This window comes from Camarhynchus parvulus, chromosome 8 (genome assembly GCF_901933205.1).
Source record: "Camarhynchus parvulus chromosome 8, STF_HiC, whole genome shotgun sequence".
Classification (NCBI taxonomy): domain Eukaryota; kingdom Metazoa; phylum Chordata; class Aves; order Passeriformes; family Thraupidae; genus Camarhynchus; species Camarhynchus parvulus.
In genome coordinates, this window is record NC_044578.1 from 15,222,610 (window position 1) to 15,245,881 (window position 23,272).

Sequence of the window (23,272 nt, forward strand, 5' to 3'; positions counted from 1 at the left end):
CCATATGATTTATACAATGTGAGTTATTTCTAATTCCTAAACTTTTAAAAAAGGACTACTTATACTAATGCATTTATTGCCTCTTGCATCTTATGGCTTTGATTCAAAAAACAGTAAGGGACACTAGAAAGTGAATAGGGATTTTACAAACTGAGGCATATCTGCTTTGAGCAAAATTTATCTTGTAGATGCAGAAGACTTAATGGTCATTAATAACATTGCTCTGCTAGAGCAGGAGCGCCTCCTGCCCTAAAATGTGGAGGTGCTTTGTCTGGGTTGGCTGTAAATAACACAAGTGACTGGACTCCTGACATTTCCCTTGGAACTCTAACCAGGCAAAAAAAACTTATTCCCAGGGGATTTGTATGAGATTGTTAAGAGTCTGCAAATTACTTATAATTTTTTTGCTATATAGATGCACATACCTGTGTGCCCATATATTTTGGCTTCCTCTATTCTATTTTATGGAACAGTGAATTTCAGATCCTGACATGATTTAGCACACGGAGATGGAGTCAGGCACTGTACACCAATCTACAGCTTAAAGTACTGATCAGTTGTCACACCTTATTGAAAACATACATTTCTTGATGGCATAGTTCCACACCACCAGATATATACACATGAAGGGGAATCAGTTTATACCTCACAAACCAGCCAGAACTTGGTGTGGAAGTGAGGGCAGCATCTTCTTTGCTTCAGCCAGAAACTGGCAATCACATGACTGTCACTGCAGGGAAGCAACAAGAGAGTCTTCTATGCCCATTAGTTTAAGACATTTTCAATCACCAAGAGTTGCTGGAAGAGTTTCTGTCTGTCATACAAAAATTGGCTCACTGTTCTTGACATTGATATAAACGTATAGAGACACTTAAGATACTACAAAAGTGACTGGTTAGGAAGACGGGGTTCCTGCATTTTTTACAGCAGTAATTAAATCCTGGGCCATGGAAAGAACTTTTGAAATGGGGACTTCAGTAAAAACGATGCATGTCTGTGTCATGCAAACAAAAATGGAGGCTCCTAAGGAAAACAGGCTGATGCAGCTATATAACCTGTCTGTGTTTCCTTGACTGGTTTGAAGCAAGTCTCAAAGTACTAGGATAGGTAAATGAAAGTAGGAGTGTGCCATGTCTGTCAAACAAACAAACACAGTACCTAAAACATCAGCTCACTCACTTTGGGTTGTACCCTTTAACAATACATATACTGATTTCTTAATTCATCAATTGAATATAGACACCTTTATCAGACAAAATTCAGGTGTTTTACTCAATTGCGTATTATCTTAACAATTCTTCTTGTGCACCTTTCTGCCTTCATTTTCCAGATTTTTTTTTTTTTTGAGACTAGAATTATTCCAAGAGATTTCCAAGAAAGATGTTATTTTTTTGTCCTTTGTTGCAAAAGTATTCACAGAAAAGGAAGAAAGCTAGAACCCAATCTAGACCTTCCAGAACTGGATAAGAGTAGAAAATAATTCATTGTCAGACAAATAAGGAGATGTGAACACTTTCCCTTAATAAAAGCGTACATTTATCTCCTTCTTTAGCTCCAAGAGGCTAGTTCTTATCATTTCTCATAGCTTCCATTCCCTTCCTTTCCCATCAAGTGTGTAAACTACCAATCATAAAAATCAAATGTCTAATCTTCCCCATTCATATCCTCTTATAGACTACAAGACTGCTACCCTGCTGGCACCCTTCCATTCCAGCTCTGGTTTCAAGCACTGCACAGTTATCACATAAAGCAGAAAGCTTGAACACATTACATCCATCCTCACTGACACTCATTTCAAGAGTTTACTCAAAAAATTCCATGGAATCTACACTCACTTCTAGTTTACACCTTACTACCATCTTCCAATTACTGTCCTATTTGTTCTCCCCTAATAATAACAACAGAAGTAATAACAACCACCACTACAAATCACTATGCCTACTTTAAGGCAAATATTTCACAATACAACATGGTTACAGTTAGTAAATTCATATTTCATTTCCTAAATTAGTAAGCACTTAGATTTTAAATATGAAGTGCTCAGCTGTTACAGAGAACATTTAACAGCTTTAGTCACTTGTTTATTAAATCTTCATTTTGGCTCTCTTTCATGTATTTCACTTACACAAATACCATGACTTACTCAGCACAGAATGCCTCTAATACCTCCATACCACTCAGTAACAGACTTCATATGTTGCCTTTGCATCCAAAATTACATATATAATCCTATGACTGCCTTCACAGGAGGAGAGGGTAGGATTCAGGCACTATCATCCAGCATAAAAAGAAAAAAGAATTGACTCTTCTGAAGTACTTTTTAATCATAATTTATTTTAATTAACATTTGCTATTTTACAAATGTTTTACTGTAAGCACATATTCTCAATGTTCTATGCTTAATCTATGACTAAACTCTGTTTGACAATTTTTTTAATGTTCTACATCTGAGGCATCAGAGACCTTGCAGATTTTAAAGATTAAAACTCTGCTGGGGTTCAGAGATATGAACATCCATTTCCCTGAGTTAGCACTGATGGACTTGAACTTACCTTCTTTTGACAGAACTTGCAGTATGTGGCAATTTTTGCATGCTTATTTTTAAGGCAGTTACAGTATAAGAGATTCATTTTGGCAGTCACATTATCTTCTTTTTTACCACAGTGGTAACAAATACTGTGAATTTCCAGCAAGAAAATCCCTCAAAGTTTTCAGGATTACTATCTTCATAGTTACCACAGTACTTGTAAGTATTGCTGCCCTAGATGAAGATTTGTGAGCCATTGTGTTTAGCAGCTCCCTTCCAAGTGAGTTATATATCTCCTACAAAACAGTAATGGAGAAATAAAAGCTCTGAAATAATACACTGCATAGTGGCATTTTTGGCAGTCACAGACTTCTCAGAATTCTACAATTTACCCAGTGATTGCACTGTCATTATAATAGGTAATCATTAGATTTATCTTTTATATCATTTGTAACATCTTACAGTATTATATGTGCATTTATGTAGCCTCATTACTGCCAGGAGTCCTCTTTAACTGAGATGATAAGTAAATAAAGTAGAAATTACACACCAACAGGAACCTGGAATATGTTGTTTTACTGTATGTCTGAGCTCCCTTTAGCAGCACTAATCTGTGCAGCAGTTACCATTATTTCTACCTCACTGAGCACTTCCTAATTGCTGTGTTATTGCTTGTGAAGAAAATATATTATTAAAGTCCACAACTTATGACTTGTTGCACATCTATACATGGAAGGAAAAAAACCTTCTCATTTCATCAGACCTTAATAGGTTTTGAACAGGATGATCAGCTGAGGCTGTTTTTCTCTCGCATATCTGTTCATTACCATTTCATAATGTCAGTGGCTCCTTCTAACAGTCAAGATGCATCCATAATTTATTCAGAAACCTGAAAACATTACTAAACCAAAGCTACTTAATTCTCTATGAATCAGCTCAGGCCTGTTTTGGAAGCAATTTGTAATGAACAACAATTGCAAGCCCAAAGGAATCAGTATTCCTTTTTAGTTGTTAATGTTTTATACCCAATTATTGGTCCACTGCCAGATAATGATCCATAGAGCATTAGAAATGTGTATTAATATTATCTTTACAAGTGCAATAATACTCAGTGGAGGATAAAGTTTTGATGGACTCCTCTTGTGTGCTAGTTAAAGCTCTTCATTGTCTGGGAAAAAAGTCAGCATTAGCACTTTGTTCTGATGGGACTGCTAAGGACAGGGTGACCTTCAAAATTTGGCAATATAATCAAAATGGCAAACAGCAGACACTGAAATTAACACAGAAAATAACTTCAGCATTTTTTCCTGTTCAGAACTACTGAGATGTCACAGCTATGAAGAAAGCAGACCTAATTAAAATAGTTTAGGAAAAAACAAAATACTCTGCATTCTTCCAGTTCAAAGTAAGTGTGATGAGACTTTCCATGAGCAAGACAACACTCAAGAATTCTTGAAAAGATGATGAGCCTTCATTCAATGGCCAGACTGCAGTATTCTTCTCTGTCTTGAATACTGAGTATTACTTACTTCTACAGGATGTCTGGGGTAAATCATATGAATAATTTTAAGAACTGCATTCAATAGATTCTGCTTGGGATAGTACTGTGCACTTATCCTAAGAATAAATATTTGCCATTTCAAAGTTGTCTTAATTCATAGCCAAGATGTGTCTGCATACAGAAAATAAAAAAGCCAAACACAACTCTTGTAACTTAAAGAGGCTTCTGCACAAACCAGAAAATTTTGGAAAGTAAGAAGAAAGTCTAATGAACATTTCAAACAGAACTCTGCCACACTGATTGTGTTAATGATGGTAGGGCTACAGCACACTGAGAAACTGTTTACAAGTATATTATTATGTCTTGCCTAAGTAGCCTGTATCACAACACTCTTGAAGCTGAGTGGATGGGATTTTTGGTTTTTACTATTAAGATCCCAGAGAACTGCAAAAATTAAGAAAGCTATTCAATAGTTAAGGTTCCACTAAAAGCCCTGTTTGTTTTTTTCACAAACACATTCCCTGTTTCTCTTCTCACCTGGAATGAACAAGTAATAGAGAGAACAGACCAATATATTTGTCAGCACTAGAGACCAGCCACAAGATTTCTACAGTACTGAAAGGCCTAGGGGACCTTCAGTAGGATCTCTCTAAGACACCTGGGAAGCTAATTGTCATTGTCTATGAAGAGCACTAGGATCCTGGGTGTTTTTAAAAACTCCATTAGGTGCCTCTACATCTTCAGGAGCTTAAATACCTTGTAAAATTTTCCATAAGGTCCTCAGCAGGTAGCCTCAACAGCCTCATATGTTCCTTGGTACAGGCAAAGAGAGATAAATAATGGTGTGTTTTGGTCAGAGCAGTAGGAAACAGTCTTAAATATTCTTTTCCCTTTTACATGGATAAGTTGATGACAGAGGCAGATATTTCTTTGATGCAAAGCTACTTATTTTCAAAAATATATATGTCCTGTTTCCCTGAACACAGTGGGAAAACAGCAGATGCTCAGTGCAGTGTGTTGCTTTTCTCTAGCCTGTGCTGAAGGGCTCCCTCCTACCTTTCTTTCAGGGTCATATTGTTTTCATTTCCTGCCCATCCTCCCTCTGCCATACTGGCTCTGTCCTTTATTTCTTCTGTGGCACTCAAATATCCTCGTCCTCCTCCTTCACAAGGATGAATTTCCCAGTTTCTGGTTTTGCATCTGTTGCAAAACCTTTCTTCACATAGGTCAGCTCCTGTCTAGTCTAGCCTTAGCTTATATTTTCAGGGGTCTGTGGCTTCTGATGTTTATCATAAATGTACGGCAGCTCTCAGATACAGCAGCTTTAATCAACTCTCCATGTAATATACTGAACAGGTAACCTTCACATAAAGCTATAGGTTGTGTACTTTTTAAAGATCCTGTCAACATCTAAACAGCTTTGAACCCAATACAGTAAAGATTTCACTATTGCATTCACATTTCAAGGTATGTTTCAACAAAACACTTCTAATTAAAACCTCATGTATTAGCATTTTATACAACTTGGGACTCATGACAACAAATTTTACTCTGAATTGCAACAACCAAGTTCCTTGGTACTTTTAGTTCCTAACATTAACTTTGTATCCTCATTTATTCTACATCAGGAAAAGAAATTGTTAAGAAAAGTATGTCAACATGGAGATTCAAGTGTATGATGGGAAGGTGGAGCTCACTGACAAGCTCCCCTATAAGGAGTATGTAAATGCAAAGCACAAACCCAGCCTGGAATGCATTTTATCCATCTGACATCATACACATACAGAGGCATAGCTGGGTGTGCACTAGCACTGCCAGTAGCACACACAATGTAGCTGATAACACAGACCATGGGCACTTCTCCTAGAAATGGGTTCACACTTAGTCCTGTCACAGATTGCTGTAGTGGAAATCATGGGAACCTCCTTCCTGCATATCAAATACAGCAATTAGTAAAAGCATCAGGCAATAAAAACATAAATAATACTCTTTTTTACCTGAGGCAAAAGCCAAACCTTGTTACTAAAATACCCAAATGGGTATAATATCCAAATTGATATAATTAGTCCCTGGCTTTTCAAGTGTAAAACCAAATAGGCTACTTTACATGCAATTAAAATTATACCACATACTGATAGTTGTTAAAATTTCAGGCTGTAAGCACCAGTTCCTAATAGAATATTGGTGCTTGATACTGCACTCAAATATTTTATAAATAATATCTGAGAATATAATAAGACTCCTTCATCCTTTGGAAAGTTCTTCAACAGGCAAAAAGCATCTCTCCTAGGTAGAGAGTGCTCTTGCTATGCCACTATGATTTAGAATCGTGAAGTACCCAGTATCTTTTTAACAAGCTACAGTCCCTTCATTCACTTACTCTCATTTTGAAGGCATGTGAATATGACTGTTTTCAACAAGGAAGCAACAGCAACACCACCTACCATAATTCTTCTTGCTTTAGAGTGTCCTTATCAAAAGTAATGCAGAAAGCCCCCTGGCATTAATTGTTGTTATGGTTTTTTAAGGGCTGATCTGAAGATCAGAGAGCGACCTTTAAGTATGAAGAAGCCTTTTGTTTGATGGTTTTTGAACTCAGCATGACAGCTACCTTTTCCTATGTCCTGCTTTTATTCTGAATGCAAGATAACAACAAAACTGCAGTTAGACCTGGATAATAAGGGAAAATACAGGGAGTTGAAACACCACACTTCTCACTATTGATAGTCTGCCTAGCAAAATGAAAGGAATCATGAGCTGTAGTTAAATAGTACTTCAACTTAACTCTCCACTAGTTATCAAGTAATTTCATGAGGATATTTTCAAGAGGGAAATCAAACTGACAGCTTTATATGATGAAGACACATACGGCAGTAAGAGATAACAAAGTTTATTGTTTCAAGTTGGCTTCCTCCCCCCTCCCCTTTCTGGAATCTCTTAGCAATTAAAACATTCATCGTCAATCTGGTGACAAGACATTTGAGCTTGATTTACTTACGGATTGCTTTGGTTGTGAAACAAGAACAACAATGGCCACATGGATGTACACAGTGCCTTTTCTGTTATCCTTCCTGAGTATTTTCCTGTCCATGCAAGTGATGAGGACAGAAATAGAAAACAGGGAAGAAAAAAAAAAAGCTGTCAGAAAAAGAATTGCCTTGAATGGTAAATAAGAAAATTACTTAAAAATCAATAGTTTGTGAACAGAACTAAAATATGTAAAGGTCCTGGAGACCAAACATAGAGGAAAAAGATAAAGGGTGATGAAGCAGTATGTCAAAACCAGTCAGGCCAGCAGCATGTTTGACACTGAAAAGACCAAATTCTCTGGTGCTGGAAATAACCAGGAAACAGGAGTCAATCATGGCCAAAATCTTTCCCCAGTCAATCTTTTCCTCAGCTACTAAAAATCCAACAAGGCACTAGGGAATTCCATCAAATGAAAATTGTGTTTCCTGTATTCACGCACAACCTGGGGATGAAAAGGTTGCCACCATAAAAGAAACAACAGCATTTTTCCTAGCAGTGCAATGAAGTTGTCTGTTCAGAATCCACAACATTTTTAAACAAAACCAAAAGCAAAAAAAAATACAATTCTATATTAAGACAGGGAAAGAATTAAGTACCTAAAGGCACCCTTCCAATCCTTAATTCCTAGTTCTAGTTTAGTAATCAGAGCTCCAAAACAGTAGAGCAAAAGCAAAAAAAAAAAAAAAAAAAAAAAAATAATTTTAAAAATTAAAAAAGAAGTCATCAGAGGCCTGGAAAGATCTCCTTATAAAGAAGAACTGGTGCTTTCAGAAACTCCTAATGAACAGATTTGGGGAAAAAACAACTTTTCATTTCCAAATAACTTGGGCCTTGTCTACGCTTCAGATGCAAAATCGTCTGATCCCCTGGACATACTCTGACATCCAAGATGTGTGGTGCAGAGACTTTGAAGTGAGCTAGACCACGACCCAAAAGCAAATACTGAGTTAGTGTCCTTCTAGTTTATTGTTCACACACAGGCTACTGCATCTGCGCAACACCAGAGCTTTGCAGCAACATTGCAGCCTAGCAAATCCAGCGCAATGTGCACCGTAGCATCTATTCCCATGGACACAAAATAGCTTGTGTTTCATTGCTCTGGGATTAAATTTTGCTTGCTGACAATGCATACAAATGCGTGTGTTAAGATATAGGCAGATTCCTGAAAAGTGTCTCATGAAGTTTAAAAACTTTGGTAACAACTTTTATCTATTTTTATGGGTAAAAACCTCAAAGGCACAGTTACAAAAAAAATAGAGACCCTTTACACAAACTGTTGGGCAATAGCAGTCCATTTAGAGCTGACTAGATATGGAAAGTTGACAAGAATGGAAGGGGGCATGCAGGTAAGTAAACACTGAAGAAAAGGTATAGAAACTTAGGAGTTACTGAGAAAAAGAAAGGGGGCAAAGTTTGTCTTTACAAAACACCACAAGAATGGACGTGTGGGTCAAGGGGTTAAGTGCAGGTACCTTGCAGCATGCACATGCAAATCAGTTCCAAAAGACATTAGTTTAAATGAGAAGTATGACTGGGAGGGAGGAAAGCTCTCATTCTACCATAAACTTCTCCCTCTTTCACTGAAGCATGAACACAGAATAAAGAAGGGGGTTCAGTGAAAACCTCATTATTAATCAGCCCTGTGGATGGTACAGTATGGGTAACCCCTGAGATTCACACAGGCACCTGCCTCCAGATTGGCTGCGAATGGGACAATTTATCATAAATGAACATGTAGGAGTGGGGGAAGACACACTGGTCATTGCCTGCACTGGAATTTATGATGGAAAGAAAAGTTAATTAAGTTCTGTGGTCAGTGCTAAAGGGAAAAAATAGACGATCTCCCAAATGCAATTCCTTGCTGGAACAGATATTTTGGCAGAACTTGCTAATTACTGTACTAAACTGTTAATTTGGCGAGAGAACTAATTCTATCCCAGTAAGTTTTCAGGGAAAAATGTATAAAAACAAAAAAGTTGTGTCATCTGGACTTTTGCTCTCAAAAAGAAAAGTACACCTGGCTTACTCTAGCTAACACCACAATAGCATAGCACTTAACTGAGTGGCAGTGTGAGCAATAGCAGGGAAAGTAAAAGGCTTCTGAAAAGAATGGGAGTGCCCTAGATTAAAGAAAAATGCATATGTGTAACCACATTGGGCTTCTACAATTCATAATGCAGGATAATTCCATGAGAAACATCAAATGACTAACAGGGCCATTATTGCTTTGCATGATATTACCTGAAATTTCTAGTTTTGACAAACCAAATACATTATATTTATGTTGCATTCTTATATAGTCTTAAGTATATATATAAAACATCAAAGGGATAAATAATCCTTCTTAAGAACCAAAATCCTCAGGGCAAGACAGACATCAAGTACAATCATTTAGTCAATATCCACTCCAGCCACATGACCTTGACTATCTATACCATCCACAGTTCAAGTGCCTTACCTGCCTCCAGTTTTGAAGCCAATTCTAAACCACTTCATTAGACATGGGCATGAAACAATGCAGGAATCTGCATCCACATGTGCCAGACACAGTTACAGACCAGAGCTTTGCTTGTAACAGAATATGGACCAACAGCAAGAACAAGAAGTGTTTCTGGTTATTTTTCCATGCTATTTATCACCCCATTTTTCATCTGCACTTCCCTGGTACTGCTGCATTTCCCCTGAAGAAGAAGTTGATAAATTGATCATAATCCCAAACCTCCTACCACAATACCAGTGCTAAGAATTGGCATTCAGCAGTGAATTAGGGCAAGGCAGGAAACAAAATTGTGTACACCAATCACCAAAATAAAATCTATAAGCCACTGCTGAGTAGCTATTACAGCCAAACAGGATAACCTGGTAGTCAAAAAGGTCTGAGAAGAGAGAAGTCCTGGATAAGTTAGTCAGTGAAACAGATTCACAAAACAAAGGGGGGGCTTTTCAAATTTATAGCAGATAGGTGAAAATGGGATCCAAAACATACTAAAATGTTCTTTGCTGCACAAACATGCCCTCAAATGAAAAAAAAATATAGCCTCTGGACAGGCAGAATATGTTCAAAAGCTACAGCATGACAACTTACTTATGATAGCTCATCTAAGTAACACAAATTGTTAAGCAGCTTCCCAAGACAGGCATCAGAAAAAAAAAAAAAGACATTGATTTATAAAAGGAGAGCAATTGTAGTTTTGTAGTTTTTCTTGCATTTACTTGCTGTGTTCAGGCAAAAACTCTTTATTGGGCAATCCTGATCCTTTCAACTTCATCAAAACACAAGCTCAACAAAATAATTTTTGCTAATAGATCATAAGTGCATGCAAAGGATGTAAAAATCCATCCCTTGACCCTGATGTGCAAAAAGAACAGGAAAACAGATTTCTGTTTCATTTTACCTATAAATGAAATTTTAAATTTGGGGGGAAAAGCCTCAAAATCCAGTATGAGTACAAAATAAAATAAAAAAAAACAAATTAAAACTAAAGCAAACATTCAGCTGTAGTGGATTTAGTAAGGGAGGAATTATTTTTGTTGGTTTAATTTTGAAGCCTTTAATCCTTTTCAAATTAAGGTTTTTTCCATAAGAAGCAAAATCCAGTGAGCAAGAACACTTGGTACCTTAAAGTATGCTTTTATTTTTATGGTAAAACATTTAATTTTTTTTTCTAATCACTTTTGCTTACTTCAGGATATATAGTTGCAATATTAGTATAAAACTTCACTAAATTACATCATTTTAAGTTAATGATAAATTGAAAAATATATAGAAAACTATATGAACATTTAGTGATAGGATTTGGCCCTCTACCTCATTTTTGTCTGAAGTAGAAATAGAGAATTTGTTGCCTAATTTTAATTCATGTCCATGCCTTAAACTTTGTTTTTTACTTGACTTTCAACAACTACAGTATATGAAACCAAAATATATTCCTCTTTATACATATTTTATAATTTGTTTCAAGTTGCATCTTAAAAGATATTTAACTTTTTCTCCTGGATCCTGATTTCAGTTAATGGCAGTAGAAGAGTCACTGTCCTTGATCTAGAATTGTTTAGTAAGAAGGAGTCAAGGCTAGAGGCACATGAAAACATGTCAATCAGATGTAATTGCTTTCTAAAAGAAACCCTATCAAACCGGAGAATGAGAACATGGATTCACTGCAACACCTAATCTACTAATGAGCTCAGCTTGTTATTTTCAGGCTCACTATTCAAAAACTTCAACAGAAGAAACATGATAGTGAAGGACAATATTGCTTAAATAGTTGTAGAGAATATTTACCACAGGTGGAGCCAGTAATGTCACCTGTAGTTAAGGTTTCCCAGCACTTCCCATGACACTTCCCTTGGAACTACGTTCAGCTTTTACTGCTTGAGCTGAAATTTTCTATACAAAAGGGCCACAGAAACAGCTTTCTTCATTAACAAAGCATATGCCTAATTCTGTGTTGTCAACATACCACTCTTAACAGTTACCACCCCTGACTGCAAAAGTTTATGCAGCTGATTTAAAGAAATATTCCTGATGCTGAAATCTGAGAGCAGAAATTGATATGCCAATTTGATCTCTATTAAGATCAATGGGAAGGGTTCAGTACAAACCCCCTTTGTTAACATTCTAATGTCCTCATTTCCTTCAGGTTGCAAACCAAATGCCCAGTAGCACTGGAGAGTATTAAGTATGGTCCTGATGTACATCTTCTCATTCTTTTCATTCAGCAAAATGAATTCTTCTGATCCATACAAAAAAGAAATATTATCTCATACTTGAGAAAGATGAATGACTGAGAACTTCATTTGACTCCTCCTTTATCAAAGGATCTTGAAAGTTCCATTGATGGGCTTAGATGTAGATTCAACAAGTAAATGCATGAATTTGGGAAGCAAATATTATAAAAGAAGATGGATTGTTTAATGTAAAGAGTAGCATTGGTAAGAAATCAAACCCACAGACTTGAAATTACAAGTCTGGGATTTTCATCAGCTGCGTCCTGCTCACATCATAATGTTAAACTAATCAGATCAGAGGTTCTGAAACACATTTTCCTCAGGTCACCTTTGCAAAAAGATGGGTTAAGAAGTAATGCTTCTCATGAGACACACTGATTTTTTTTTTTTAATTTTGCCATCATAAACCATTTTATTCACAAAAGGTACTGAAAATGCTTTTAATCTCTTCTGTTTTTTTTCCTGGGAATTCATTTTTGTTTAAAAGTTCAATTGAAGGTGATGGGTGGCTTTAGAGACTTGCAGTAAAGTGTCCTCACTACACAGGAATGTCCTCTTAACCTGGATCTGTTCTGGATCTTCTAGCTATAGTAATCTGACACTGCATTAAGAGCTCAAGTGGCTGAAAAGATGAACATGCCCTTTGCGTTCTGCATGTCTTATTTGTAACTTCTGGAAGTGTTAAAAGCTTCTACACCTGAGCAAAATCAAGAGGAAGTCTACCAGTAAACATAAACATTATCACATACTCCACTAAGCATCCTGAAAAAAATCAGGTCCTGAGCAACACAATTCCTGGGTAAGTCTGTAACTATCATTCTGTGGTTCAACTTTCCCTTTGTAAAATGGACATACAACTTTCACCTCCTAGAGGTTTCAAGAAAATTAGTATAACATTTGGGAAGCATTTTGCATGACAGTGGTGAGCAGCCCAGATAAGCCTATGTGGAAGTGAAATTTCCTCTAATTAGAGCAGGATATGAGTATGTCCCAGATAAGTTAGAGCCACAGATGAAACAATGACGCTAAAATGCTGAACTCAGAGAACATAACCCATCTGTGCAGTGAATGAGGCAGTGGTCCTGTAGGAAAGAAACCAGCATGTGATCCAATAATTAAAGACTGTTCGTGAAACATTGCCACAAAGTAGGGAAATGCTTTTCAAGGAGCAACCTTAAGGGTGGCATTTTCTGACTTGAAGATTTCATTTTGCAACCTTAACATTTCCAATATTTCTTACACATAACATAGGCCCACTTGGAATAAGTGTATGCATATATTAGATTAATATTTTCTAAAAATCCTTTAGCATTTCCTGGGAAAGGCTGATTTTTCTCCTATCTGACAAATTATTTTTTAGCAGTTACATAGCTATAAGGACTGCTTTAAGGAATTGTGCAGTTCAAGATTCTTGGTTTAAATTTTATGGTGCAAAGAACAGACTGGTTTATGTTTGCAGAAAACAAAGGAAATCAGGAGAAAAAATGAGGAGGCTTTTCTGCTTTCCTGACAACTCACTTCTATTATGACCCCAAGACTCTCTAATATCCATCCCTAATACCCTGACATGCTCTGGTAAATGCTAAAAAAATGCTCTAATTTCCATGAGCTTGTATGCTAGACATTTTTATGTCAGTGCTAACTCACTGAGAATGACAGAGGCTCAGTTTGTAATCCCAGATGAATGCGTAAAGGACAACTCAACTGAATACTGCATAAGGGCATAGAGCATAAACTGTGGTGTCTCCTAGTAAAACCTAACCAGTGCATGCAGCTGTTAAACAATGCAGTGCAAAGGAGCAAAGGAGTCAAAGAGTGTGGTGACTCTACACACATGCACGGACTTCAGTTTCTTGAAGGCTGGTCATACCATGAAGCAAAAATACACCATGCACAGGAGAGCCTTTCTCTCAGCTCCAGTTCACATGAGGCTCATTTTCTAGATCTGAAGAGTGAATTTTTAATAAGTCATGTCACCAGTTAAGTGCATGCAAAACTCAGTAGTTCCTCTACAGTTCTCTACACTTGCTACACATCTGACAGAAGTTAGTTTTGAGAATCACTAGTCAGGTGCAAAAATCCATTGGCAGACAAAAAGCTTGTCTGAGACCAAAACTAGTACTTATGAAAGTCAGTTGGCATGGGATTTGATTTCCATATCAAATATGAACATTTCCCCAGTCTACAGGCTACTACAAAAATCATCAATCAAAGTACTTGATCATTTCAGCTATATTTGTACTATTTTACAGGGTATGCCACAAGAAGAAAGACAGAAGTCATTGAGATTTCTGACCAGTTTGGTATCATTCCTTAGGCAAGTCATCATTCTTTTGGGTACCCAATTTACAAAAGTAATTTACAAAAGTTAGAAAATTAAATGTCTTTCCAGGCAGGTTATGTCACGTAGTGGACAACTGTGTGTTCTCGCACTTTTCACTAAGGAATATGTCTCTGGCTGGATTCATAGACAGAATACTGAAAATAATATTGGGTAATATTATTAACTGCCCCTAAATATCTTTGGAACTGAGGATCTAGGGAGTTGGTTACATAATTTAAACTTAGACACCCACTTCAGTGATCAAGCTAAGCACTTGGACTGAACAGGACCAATCAGAAGTCTTTAGAAAATGTTAATAAAATTAGCCCTTTGGCTGTACCATAGAATAAACTGATAATAAAGTGAGGAAGTATATGACATAGCATTAAGGTAGAGATTAGAGATTTCTTTGCTGTACCACTGCTGTTACATACCATCTGTGTCCAGTACCAGTGTAAGAAAGCTCAAAGATTTATATGAATCTGGTTTAGTGCAGAGTCATAGAAAACAAAAACATAGCAAGATGCAAGGGTGCTGCAAGGTAGGAGCTATTTTTCAGGTCATCAGAAAGATGGGGGGTAGAAATTGTCATATATTTCATGTCTTCCTCCTAAGATTCATATCTGTCACATCTCCTGCAGTGTAATCTTTCATCTCCACCTTCATAAACCTGCACACCAAGGAGCTGCTCAGCTGGTCCCTGCATCCCCAAGCCAGTGCAGCTGGCACCAAGAGTCACAGGGCAGGAGAACTGATGCAGCTCTGTGTAGCCCTGGAAATCATCTGTTCTCTCCAGGCAGCTTCATAGCAAAAGGTGCTTCCTATGCCAGACCTAACCAAGCAGCAGTCTGATATCTACCAGCTTCCGAAAAAACCCCAAAAACAACACAGTATCACCTTTCAAAATATGAGAACATAATCACGTTTAGACACCAGCAGATGTCTGAGACCCCACTGTAGAATTCATATGCTCCTTTATTACCAGTTTGCTTCTAAAGAAAAATATATAGATTTCTATTTCTATAGGGTCACAGAAGAATATACAAACTTATTACTCAGTTCTGATACATTTTAGATAATAACTTTATATGAGCAACAGATGTGATTTAATAGACATCAACTGCCTGCTTTTCCACACAGGAATCAGGGGGCTTGAAAATATATTCACTGAAAGAGAAGGCAGGAGGGAAGGCAACAAATCTTCAGTTGTCTGATTGCTGTAAAATATGCTATCATTGAAATACATTTAACTAGTCATCTTCTGTTTGGGGAATTCACAGTGACTGAGTTCCAGTTCATTACTTTGAGGGCTGTGATGCTATTGTTAGGGTCTCCAAACCAGTAAGATGGCCTAACCCCAGGTTAGAGAGGCTACAATAGCAGAAAGGCAATTATACTGTAGGAGAAATGTTGTCCACTAATCAGCTAGCAATCAATTACTAGGAAGAGAAGATAACCCTATTCCCACTCAAGCTCTTCAGTATTAATAGTGCCATCATGTAATTACTTTAGGCATGGGCAGGTGCATGAAAGGACAGACTCTATAGTACACTGCGTCTAAGATTAATGAGTTCTGTCAATTTGCCCAGCAGACATCTGATTCTTCAGCTTTATGTAGCCACTAGTTTTACACATGCCTCAGGGGGAATTTTTCTGAAAAAAGCAACTACTAATTTAAACACATCTAAAATATATACATCTTTTAAAAATCTCCGATTTTAGCAGTAAGACTGCACCAAAAAAGATTTCTATTGTGATTATTGATACAGCGTGTTTCCTTATATCAGTTATTCTTCACTTTAGTCAGTGTAATGAGTGAAACACAAGGTCCTACAAGTACATAAAACCTTCTGGAAAAACTGACAGCATACAATCCTGCAGTCACAACATCCTGAATTTCACTCACACAATCAATTTCAATAAGTAAAAAAAGAGAGAGAAAAAGAAATGTTTCAGTAAATAAGTCACTGCTCAGAAACCAAGACAAAGCAAATACAGAAGCACTTTCCTGCTAAGTTAGCAAACATGCTGAATGAACACAGCTGCCAAAAGCAGAATCTTTCCCTGTGACAAGCTACAGGCCACAGAGTTAAGTCAGACATATGTAGGTCTATGGGTCAAGAGGGATAACAGCTTAAAATAGAATTTCTAACTGGAAAGTAGTTTCTTTTTCCTTTGATTTACATCTACTGGAGTAAGCAGTAAAAGTCAGTTTATAAAGAGTTTTTAAATGAAACATTAGCTATTTTTAGAAACATCTTCCATGTTTGGGAGTTGCATGAAAAACTCCCACCCCAGAAAAATATGATTTACTCAGGATTTTAAGAGATCTTCACTCTTACTAAAGTCCTGTTTCAAGAAGTTGCTTAAACACTTGCTTAAACCTTTCAAAAATAATCCAAGATATTTAAAGCCATTTAGCTGCTTAAACATGCAGACAGTCTTTCAAAGATCCTCTTAGACATCTCTCTGAAAGTTCAGAATCTTAAATACCTTTGAAAATCTGGCTCAAAGTACATGCCTGTACACACACTCAGCTTTCATGAAATAGCCTACTGATCTCCATTTGTATTTTTAAGTGCAACCATTCAATAATAACAATTAAATTATATTAAAAAGGGGGCTGGACTCAAAATCAAAAATTCAAATACTGCAGCTATGGAGGTTACCACTCATCAGCCAAATTGCATTAACTAATCAGATGTAAGGTTCATGTCTGTGAACGGCAAAATCTTAACCTACTGAAAGACACAGGAATGATGAAGCATTAATTTGGTTTTTTCCCACTGACTTGGGTTGAATTTGATCCTAAAGTACCAGTGCAGCTTCTGAGGTATCAATCTCATTGGTCTCAATGGTCTGGAAACAAACTTTTTTTCTTTTTGCTTTTCAAAGTATTTCTTCCAAAATCTTAACCCTTTAAATATGGGCCCAAGCCAAAATCTTGAAAAAAAATTTCTCAAAGCTTTTCTGCAAGAGATACAAGAACTGACCTATTTACTTCTCTCCAAAGTCAACATCATCCTATTTGTTCCTTTTCTGTCACTTCTGTTTGATTATGGAAAAAACTAGTGGAACTTACTTTTTAACCTTCCATTTAATGTCACAACTGACCATCCATGAAATCTTTCTCAAGACTACATTTATTGGATACTAGATTCTGCTAATTAATTCTCTGGATTAATTTCTTCTGAAGTAACGTTATCAATTGTTTCCAGTAAAGAAAAAGCAGGCCAGTAGTAACTTGATTTTCACATAAATGGATTAAACGTACACAAATGCAGCGGCTGAAGATATCATTGATCCATGTTCATTGGCTGCTGCTGCTGTTTCAATTGTTATTTGATATGGTAAAGGACAACAGAGTGGGAAACGGTTTTGATCTGAAGCAACTGTTTCTAAGAAGATACCAGCAACACTCACAATGCATAACTTACAAAATATATTCTAGACACTGAAAAGCATTAATCCCTAAAATTGTAACTATTTCTGAAATTCATGGTTTGATCCATAAAGATGCTCAAGTTCACAGAAGACATTTCAAATGAGGCCGCTCAGTATGCAATAAAAATGTGTGGGAATTGCCAGGGGGAGGAACTATTCTACAAATTGAAAAAAGGAAAAAAATATTAAATGTCCTTGAAACAATGAACTGGATATCATCAGTTAATGATTTAACATAGAAAAGGAATGACTACTGCATTAGTCAGCATTAAATGTTAAGGAGAGACCTTCAAAGACATAATGAAAATTTAGGGATTCCTCTCTTTCTGAAAGCTAGTGGGAAATCATCATCAAACAGTTTTTTTTCATTTATATATATTTTAAAATGTCCTCTTTTCAATTTCTTGTAAAGATACTCTTGGAAATACTGGTTTGGCATGTTGTATTTGTTATGTAGTGAGTGTTGCATTTGTCATAAAATTCAGATGTCCACTTTTGAAGACTTTTATTCCTTGACTTTGTTCAGCCTTGACCACAAAACAAAGCTGAGTAGTTTTAGGGTTGCTTCAAATCATGTCAGCTGACAAGATGTTCAAAGGATATCAGAGAGGCTATTCCTTTCAGTCTTCCACGGTGGGAAATGGACTGGGCTGGAAAAATAATGGACTTTTCCATTTAGATTCTGCTCTTGCACTCTCTCTTTACCACCATGACTCGTCACTGACAGAGTAGGCAGTTTTTAGCAAGAAGGTGCAGGAAATTAAAGTTCAAGAAAAGAAGAAATGAAAAGTGAATGGAAAACAAATCTATAAAAGTTATTGAAGTTGCTACTAACTATTTCAGTTCCTGCTCTGCAGAATATCACCAACTGCTTAATATACTCAGTTCATTTGATTAATTAGCTTCATAAATTAGTGCAAATGATCCTTTTATCTCTGTGGTATTAGGAGCTTTCTGTTTTGAACATGTACTCAGCCTTCAAAAAATAGCAATTGCTTATTTAATAAGTCTGCTCCTCACATAAGACTTCACGTCTTCAGAATCGTATCTATTGAACACATGAAAACAAATAAAAACAAATAACTATTAAAATACTATTTTTACTCATGCAAGCCTTGCAGAGACAGTAGCTAAAGAAAATCAGGACAAATTCAACACATGCAGTATGAAGAATTAGTTTTATAACACAAATGCAAACCCCAAATTGAATCGTTCCATGAGAAAAAGAATTTCTTGTATTCTGCCTACAAAAGATAAGGAGATTACCTGGCTGTAAGTGAAAGCAGAGTTAGACCTACTGAAAGTGTTATTCATGATAATTATGCTTGAGCTAAAAAGCATCTGAGCCTGAAATTCAGAGACCATTTGAAATTGCTGAAGAAGCAGTTCAGAAATTTGACATGTCATCTCTGCAAATACAATGGGGAATCACAGACAGAAAAAAACCCCAAAGAATCTGCTCCCATTTTAGCACTACATTTTCCCCAGCACTATTGAAGAACACAGCAAAGGATGAAACATTATGAAAAAAGAAATCATCTAGCCTTGCTGTACATACTTACCATGTCATCAGCCAACATCCTTTCTTGCCAGCAGGAGTGAACTGAATTGTTGAACCAATTTGTGATGTTTTAATTCATGCTTCTTCTCCTTTTTGTCCCACTATGAACAAAATATTTACAGACCTATTTCACTTCACTTCACATTTCTCTTTAAAAACTACTAACACTGTACTCTCCAAAGAGCACAAATTTCCTTTAATGGTCATGTAGAACAAGTATGGAACTTCCCTTCTGATCAGCATTTTCAATCCTTTCCTGTGCACCACAAAGCCCCAAACAACTTTACTTACTTGTCAGGTGCTAGAATAATTTACACTTCCTTTTCATCATCCATTTCTACTCAATGTAGCTGTATGAAAATTTTGAAAGAAAACAAACTTCACTTCTTGTGGTAACTTAGAGAACTATAGTTAGTAAAAAACCTCACATGAGTTTGACCTCACATTAGAGTGAAAGCAGTTAGTTTGTAAATCCTTTCAAATCAGCAAAAAAAGAATTTGAAGAATACTTCTTAAGATCATATATTGCAATTTGTGCTTAAAATTACCTTTTTCATGCAGTTAGCTATAGGATGCACCAGAGTTATTTTCTATTAGCACAGATTACTCATTCTAGCTTTGATCTATCCAATTCCTCCCTGTTCTACCTAATTTCTAAGAAAGTATTTATTTACTGCATGGCTCCTCTGACAGTTAGGATCAGCTGTTAACATTACATGAATACTTTCTGAGTATCAAATGCAAGAGATTTCAAGAAGAATATTTTCAGTAACATCTCTTCTGTTTGGTATACAGCTTTCCTGAATTCCAAATTTAGTGTGCAAACTCTGTCTCATCAAACTTGAAGGAAGTAGATGTGAACCAGAGAAGTTTAGAACTGCACTGCTTGGGGTAATCATATGTTTATAAGCTTTAATGTGCCTGCTTTTACCAAATAGGCAAATTTTGTAAACAAAGTTACACACAGGATTGGACTCTACCATAAATTTAATGTTTCATTATCATTACACTTTTTTCCTTTTTTTTCTCTGTTCCCCACTGGTTGAATTCCCTTATCTGATAACCATATTGGACAACTTTTGCTGACTCTATTTTCTTATTTGTTGTGATTTTTGTTGTTCTTGTTTTGTTTTTCACTATTAATCAGTTCTTCCAGAAGTGCTCTTGAAAGGAACTAAACACCTCTGGAAGATCCATTGACATAACTCTAAATAACAAACTGAGATAAACTGGTAGAATAAGGACAAGAAAGGAGTGAGGAAGATTCTAAAGAGAAACATGAAACCTCCTCTACAAATCCAATTGTATCATAGGAAAATTCAAGTTGTAAGAGATCTCACAATGTCTCGCCCACTTAAGCTCACAACAGAGACAGCTTTGAAGTCAGATCATGTTAAACAAGGCTTCATGTAACTGGACATTAAAAATTTCCATAGATAAGAGACTGCCCAGTCTTTCTGCATCATCTATTCCCGTGCCTGTCTCTCCTCAAGAGGAAAGCGTATTCCCTTACATCCAGCCTGAAACTCTATTTTTTTTCTCCAATTTATGCCCATTGTTTCTCCCCCTTTGACCACGGCCCACTGTCAACAGCCTGGCTCCATCCTGCTAGACCTGTGCTGTACTTTATCAATGTCCTCTCTGTAATGGGGGCCACAAAAATTGGACCTGGTATTCTTGATGTGGTCCTAATGGCCTGTAGCTAAAGACAGATAAATTCTAGTAATTCTCTGGAGTGACCCGCTTGCCTCCACTGCCACATCTCATAGTTTTTAAAAAGCAGTTGAAAAGCCCATAACAACAGCTCTTATTCACAGGTCTGCAACAGAAGAGATGTTACAGGCAGGTGCTCCGCCTGTAAAAGAAATCTTTCAAAGGATGGCAGAGGACTCTGCCACCATGAATACATTTTATAGAAGCTTTTTTTATTTTTTGGTCAGAATTCTACATTGGAAAAAGGAGCAAGTTCCACAAACACCCACATCTGCTGTACAAGGGCTTGCTCCCCCACACTGCTGTTTTTTGCCCACCAACTGGAAGGGAGACTCCTAGTTGTGTAAGGCAACTGCTCCAAAAAAAGGGACTGTTCCAGGTTAACTCCATGCTTCAAGAATTTCTGCAACTTTTTAATATGTTTTATTGTATTACAGAGTTGAGTTTTTTATTCTTTCTTTTCATTCTCGCCCTACACCTCTCTACTCCCTTCAGTTTCAGTAGATCACAATTTTATATTCAAAGAAAACCCTTAAGAATAATCTCTCAGAGATTCACCAAGGCAACCTGAAGGCTCCAATTCCCAAGTTCCATTGAATTTCTGAGGGAATTTGGCACCAAACTCCTTCAGGTTCTTTTATAAAATGTCATTCTTAAATTAATATTGTTCAACTGGAAGTATTTGCTCTGAGAATTAAAAAAACATTGCTGTTCTGCTAGTTTAATTTTCTAAACATTTCTTGTCACAGACCGACTCAATAGCCACATCAGGGTAAACCTAAGTGGAGTAAGAATAAGCTTCTCATTCAGTCACACAGTGCACTCCTGCTTGATTGGAATGGATATTGTACATAATATGTCCCTGCAGATGTTTTCTCCAGTGGGGCACACTGAATTTCATTTAAATGCCAAGGCTCAACATCTAAAACAATGTGACTTTAACAAAAAATCTGATGAGGAATTTGATGAGAAAACGGCAAGAATTCCTGTGGCATTTGGGTAACAATTTCAAGCCTTCGTTTTAATAGAATAAACAGGATCATATTTCATTCAAAGCTGGCAATGAGATGAGCTTTGGGTATTACATTGATATAAACCAATAAAGAATTTGCAAATTTGAAGCACTAATTAACAGACACAATATTAAATGAAAAAAGTTTGCTCCAGGGGCAAATATATTTTGAAGACTTTAAACTTTTATTAAAAGACAATTTTGAATAGCTTCTTCTGCATTTGACTATTTTGTTCATTTCAAAGAGGGGGAGTCTTGTGTTTTGAAGTAGCATGTTTAATACAGTTGGAATATAAATGAATAAAATAACAGTCTCTTTTCTTCCTTTCTGAAATAATAACTCAATGTCATGTCACTTCAAAAGAAAAAATCTCTCTAAGTTGAACCTACACGGCCAAGAGCTGTGTAAGATGATGTTAGTATTTTACCTACACTGAACTCCAACACTATTTCTATTGAATTATTTTTTTAAGTCTTATAGTGCTGAATCAAAAAGCACTCCTATTTAGAACCTGACTGTTCTATTATGAGAGCCCCAGTAAAAATGTATAAACAACAAAAATTGGAACTTTTGGTTTACAGTTCACAGATGTAATAGTAAGAGGATTTTCTCTAACTAATTGCAATGCTGCACATTGTAGCCTTTTTGATACTACAATATCCAAGACTTATGTATCTAAAGACTCATGCTTCAGAAAATGGGAATGTCAGCTGGAATATTAAGGAATGAAATCTATGAGACTGACCTTCAGATAGGATATTAGAGATTGTTTTTTGAAACAAGTGGTTATTTCATCCTAAGCATAATACCATCAAAATCTGCTGATGATAAAGTCACCTGCTCTGACAACTCAGCAGCTGTGCTTCACTTAAAAGCTGTCACATATTTAATTCATTAGGAAGCCAGCTACCTTCTTGCTTCAAGAAATCATGGATTTTTTTACTTCCAAATATTAAGGTACAATTTTTTCTTCTACACTCTATGGGATAATTGTGCACCAGTATCAAATCCTATAATGGCAGGTCCATAGGCCCTTATATCTTATCTTTGGTGATGCTTCCATTTTTTCCAACCACTTTCATTTTTCTTGTCTTTAATACAGTTGACTGTAGTACCTTTTTTTTTTCTTTTTTATTTAAAGGAAAATTATGAGGTAAGTGTTTAGAAAGGTAATTGATCTGTAGTTTAGAGATAAAAGGCCTGATCTTTCCTTCTGATACTGAATGTGCATCAAAGTCAAGTTGAAGCACTTTACATGCATTGCTTAATGAAAACTTGTAGAAAATGGAATATAAAAAAAGCCATTAGCTATAAAAATAAATGACAGGAGGTTCTGCAACCCGTTCACTGACAATTTGTGTATCACTTGGATTCAAAATCTATACAATTTACATATATGTGCAATACTGCCTAAGTTTAATGAACATCTATT

General features: G+C 36.4%; 1 long non-coding RNA gene across 1 annotated transcript in view; it reads right to left on the reverse strand.

Moving 5' to 3' along the window:
• Positions 1-23,272, reverse strand: part of LOC115906293 — a 152,958-nt gene that overhangs the window by 79,775 nt on the left and 49,911 nt on the right. Inside the window, exon 2 of the long non-coding RNA XR_004060910.1 lies at positions 7,027-7,111. This is a non-coding gene — a long non-coding RNA (uncharacterized LOC115906293). The remainder of the gene's footprint in view (positions 1-7,026; positions 7,112-23,272) is intronic.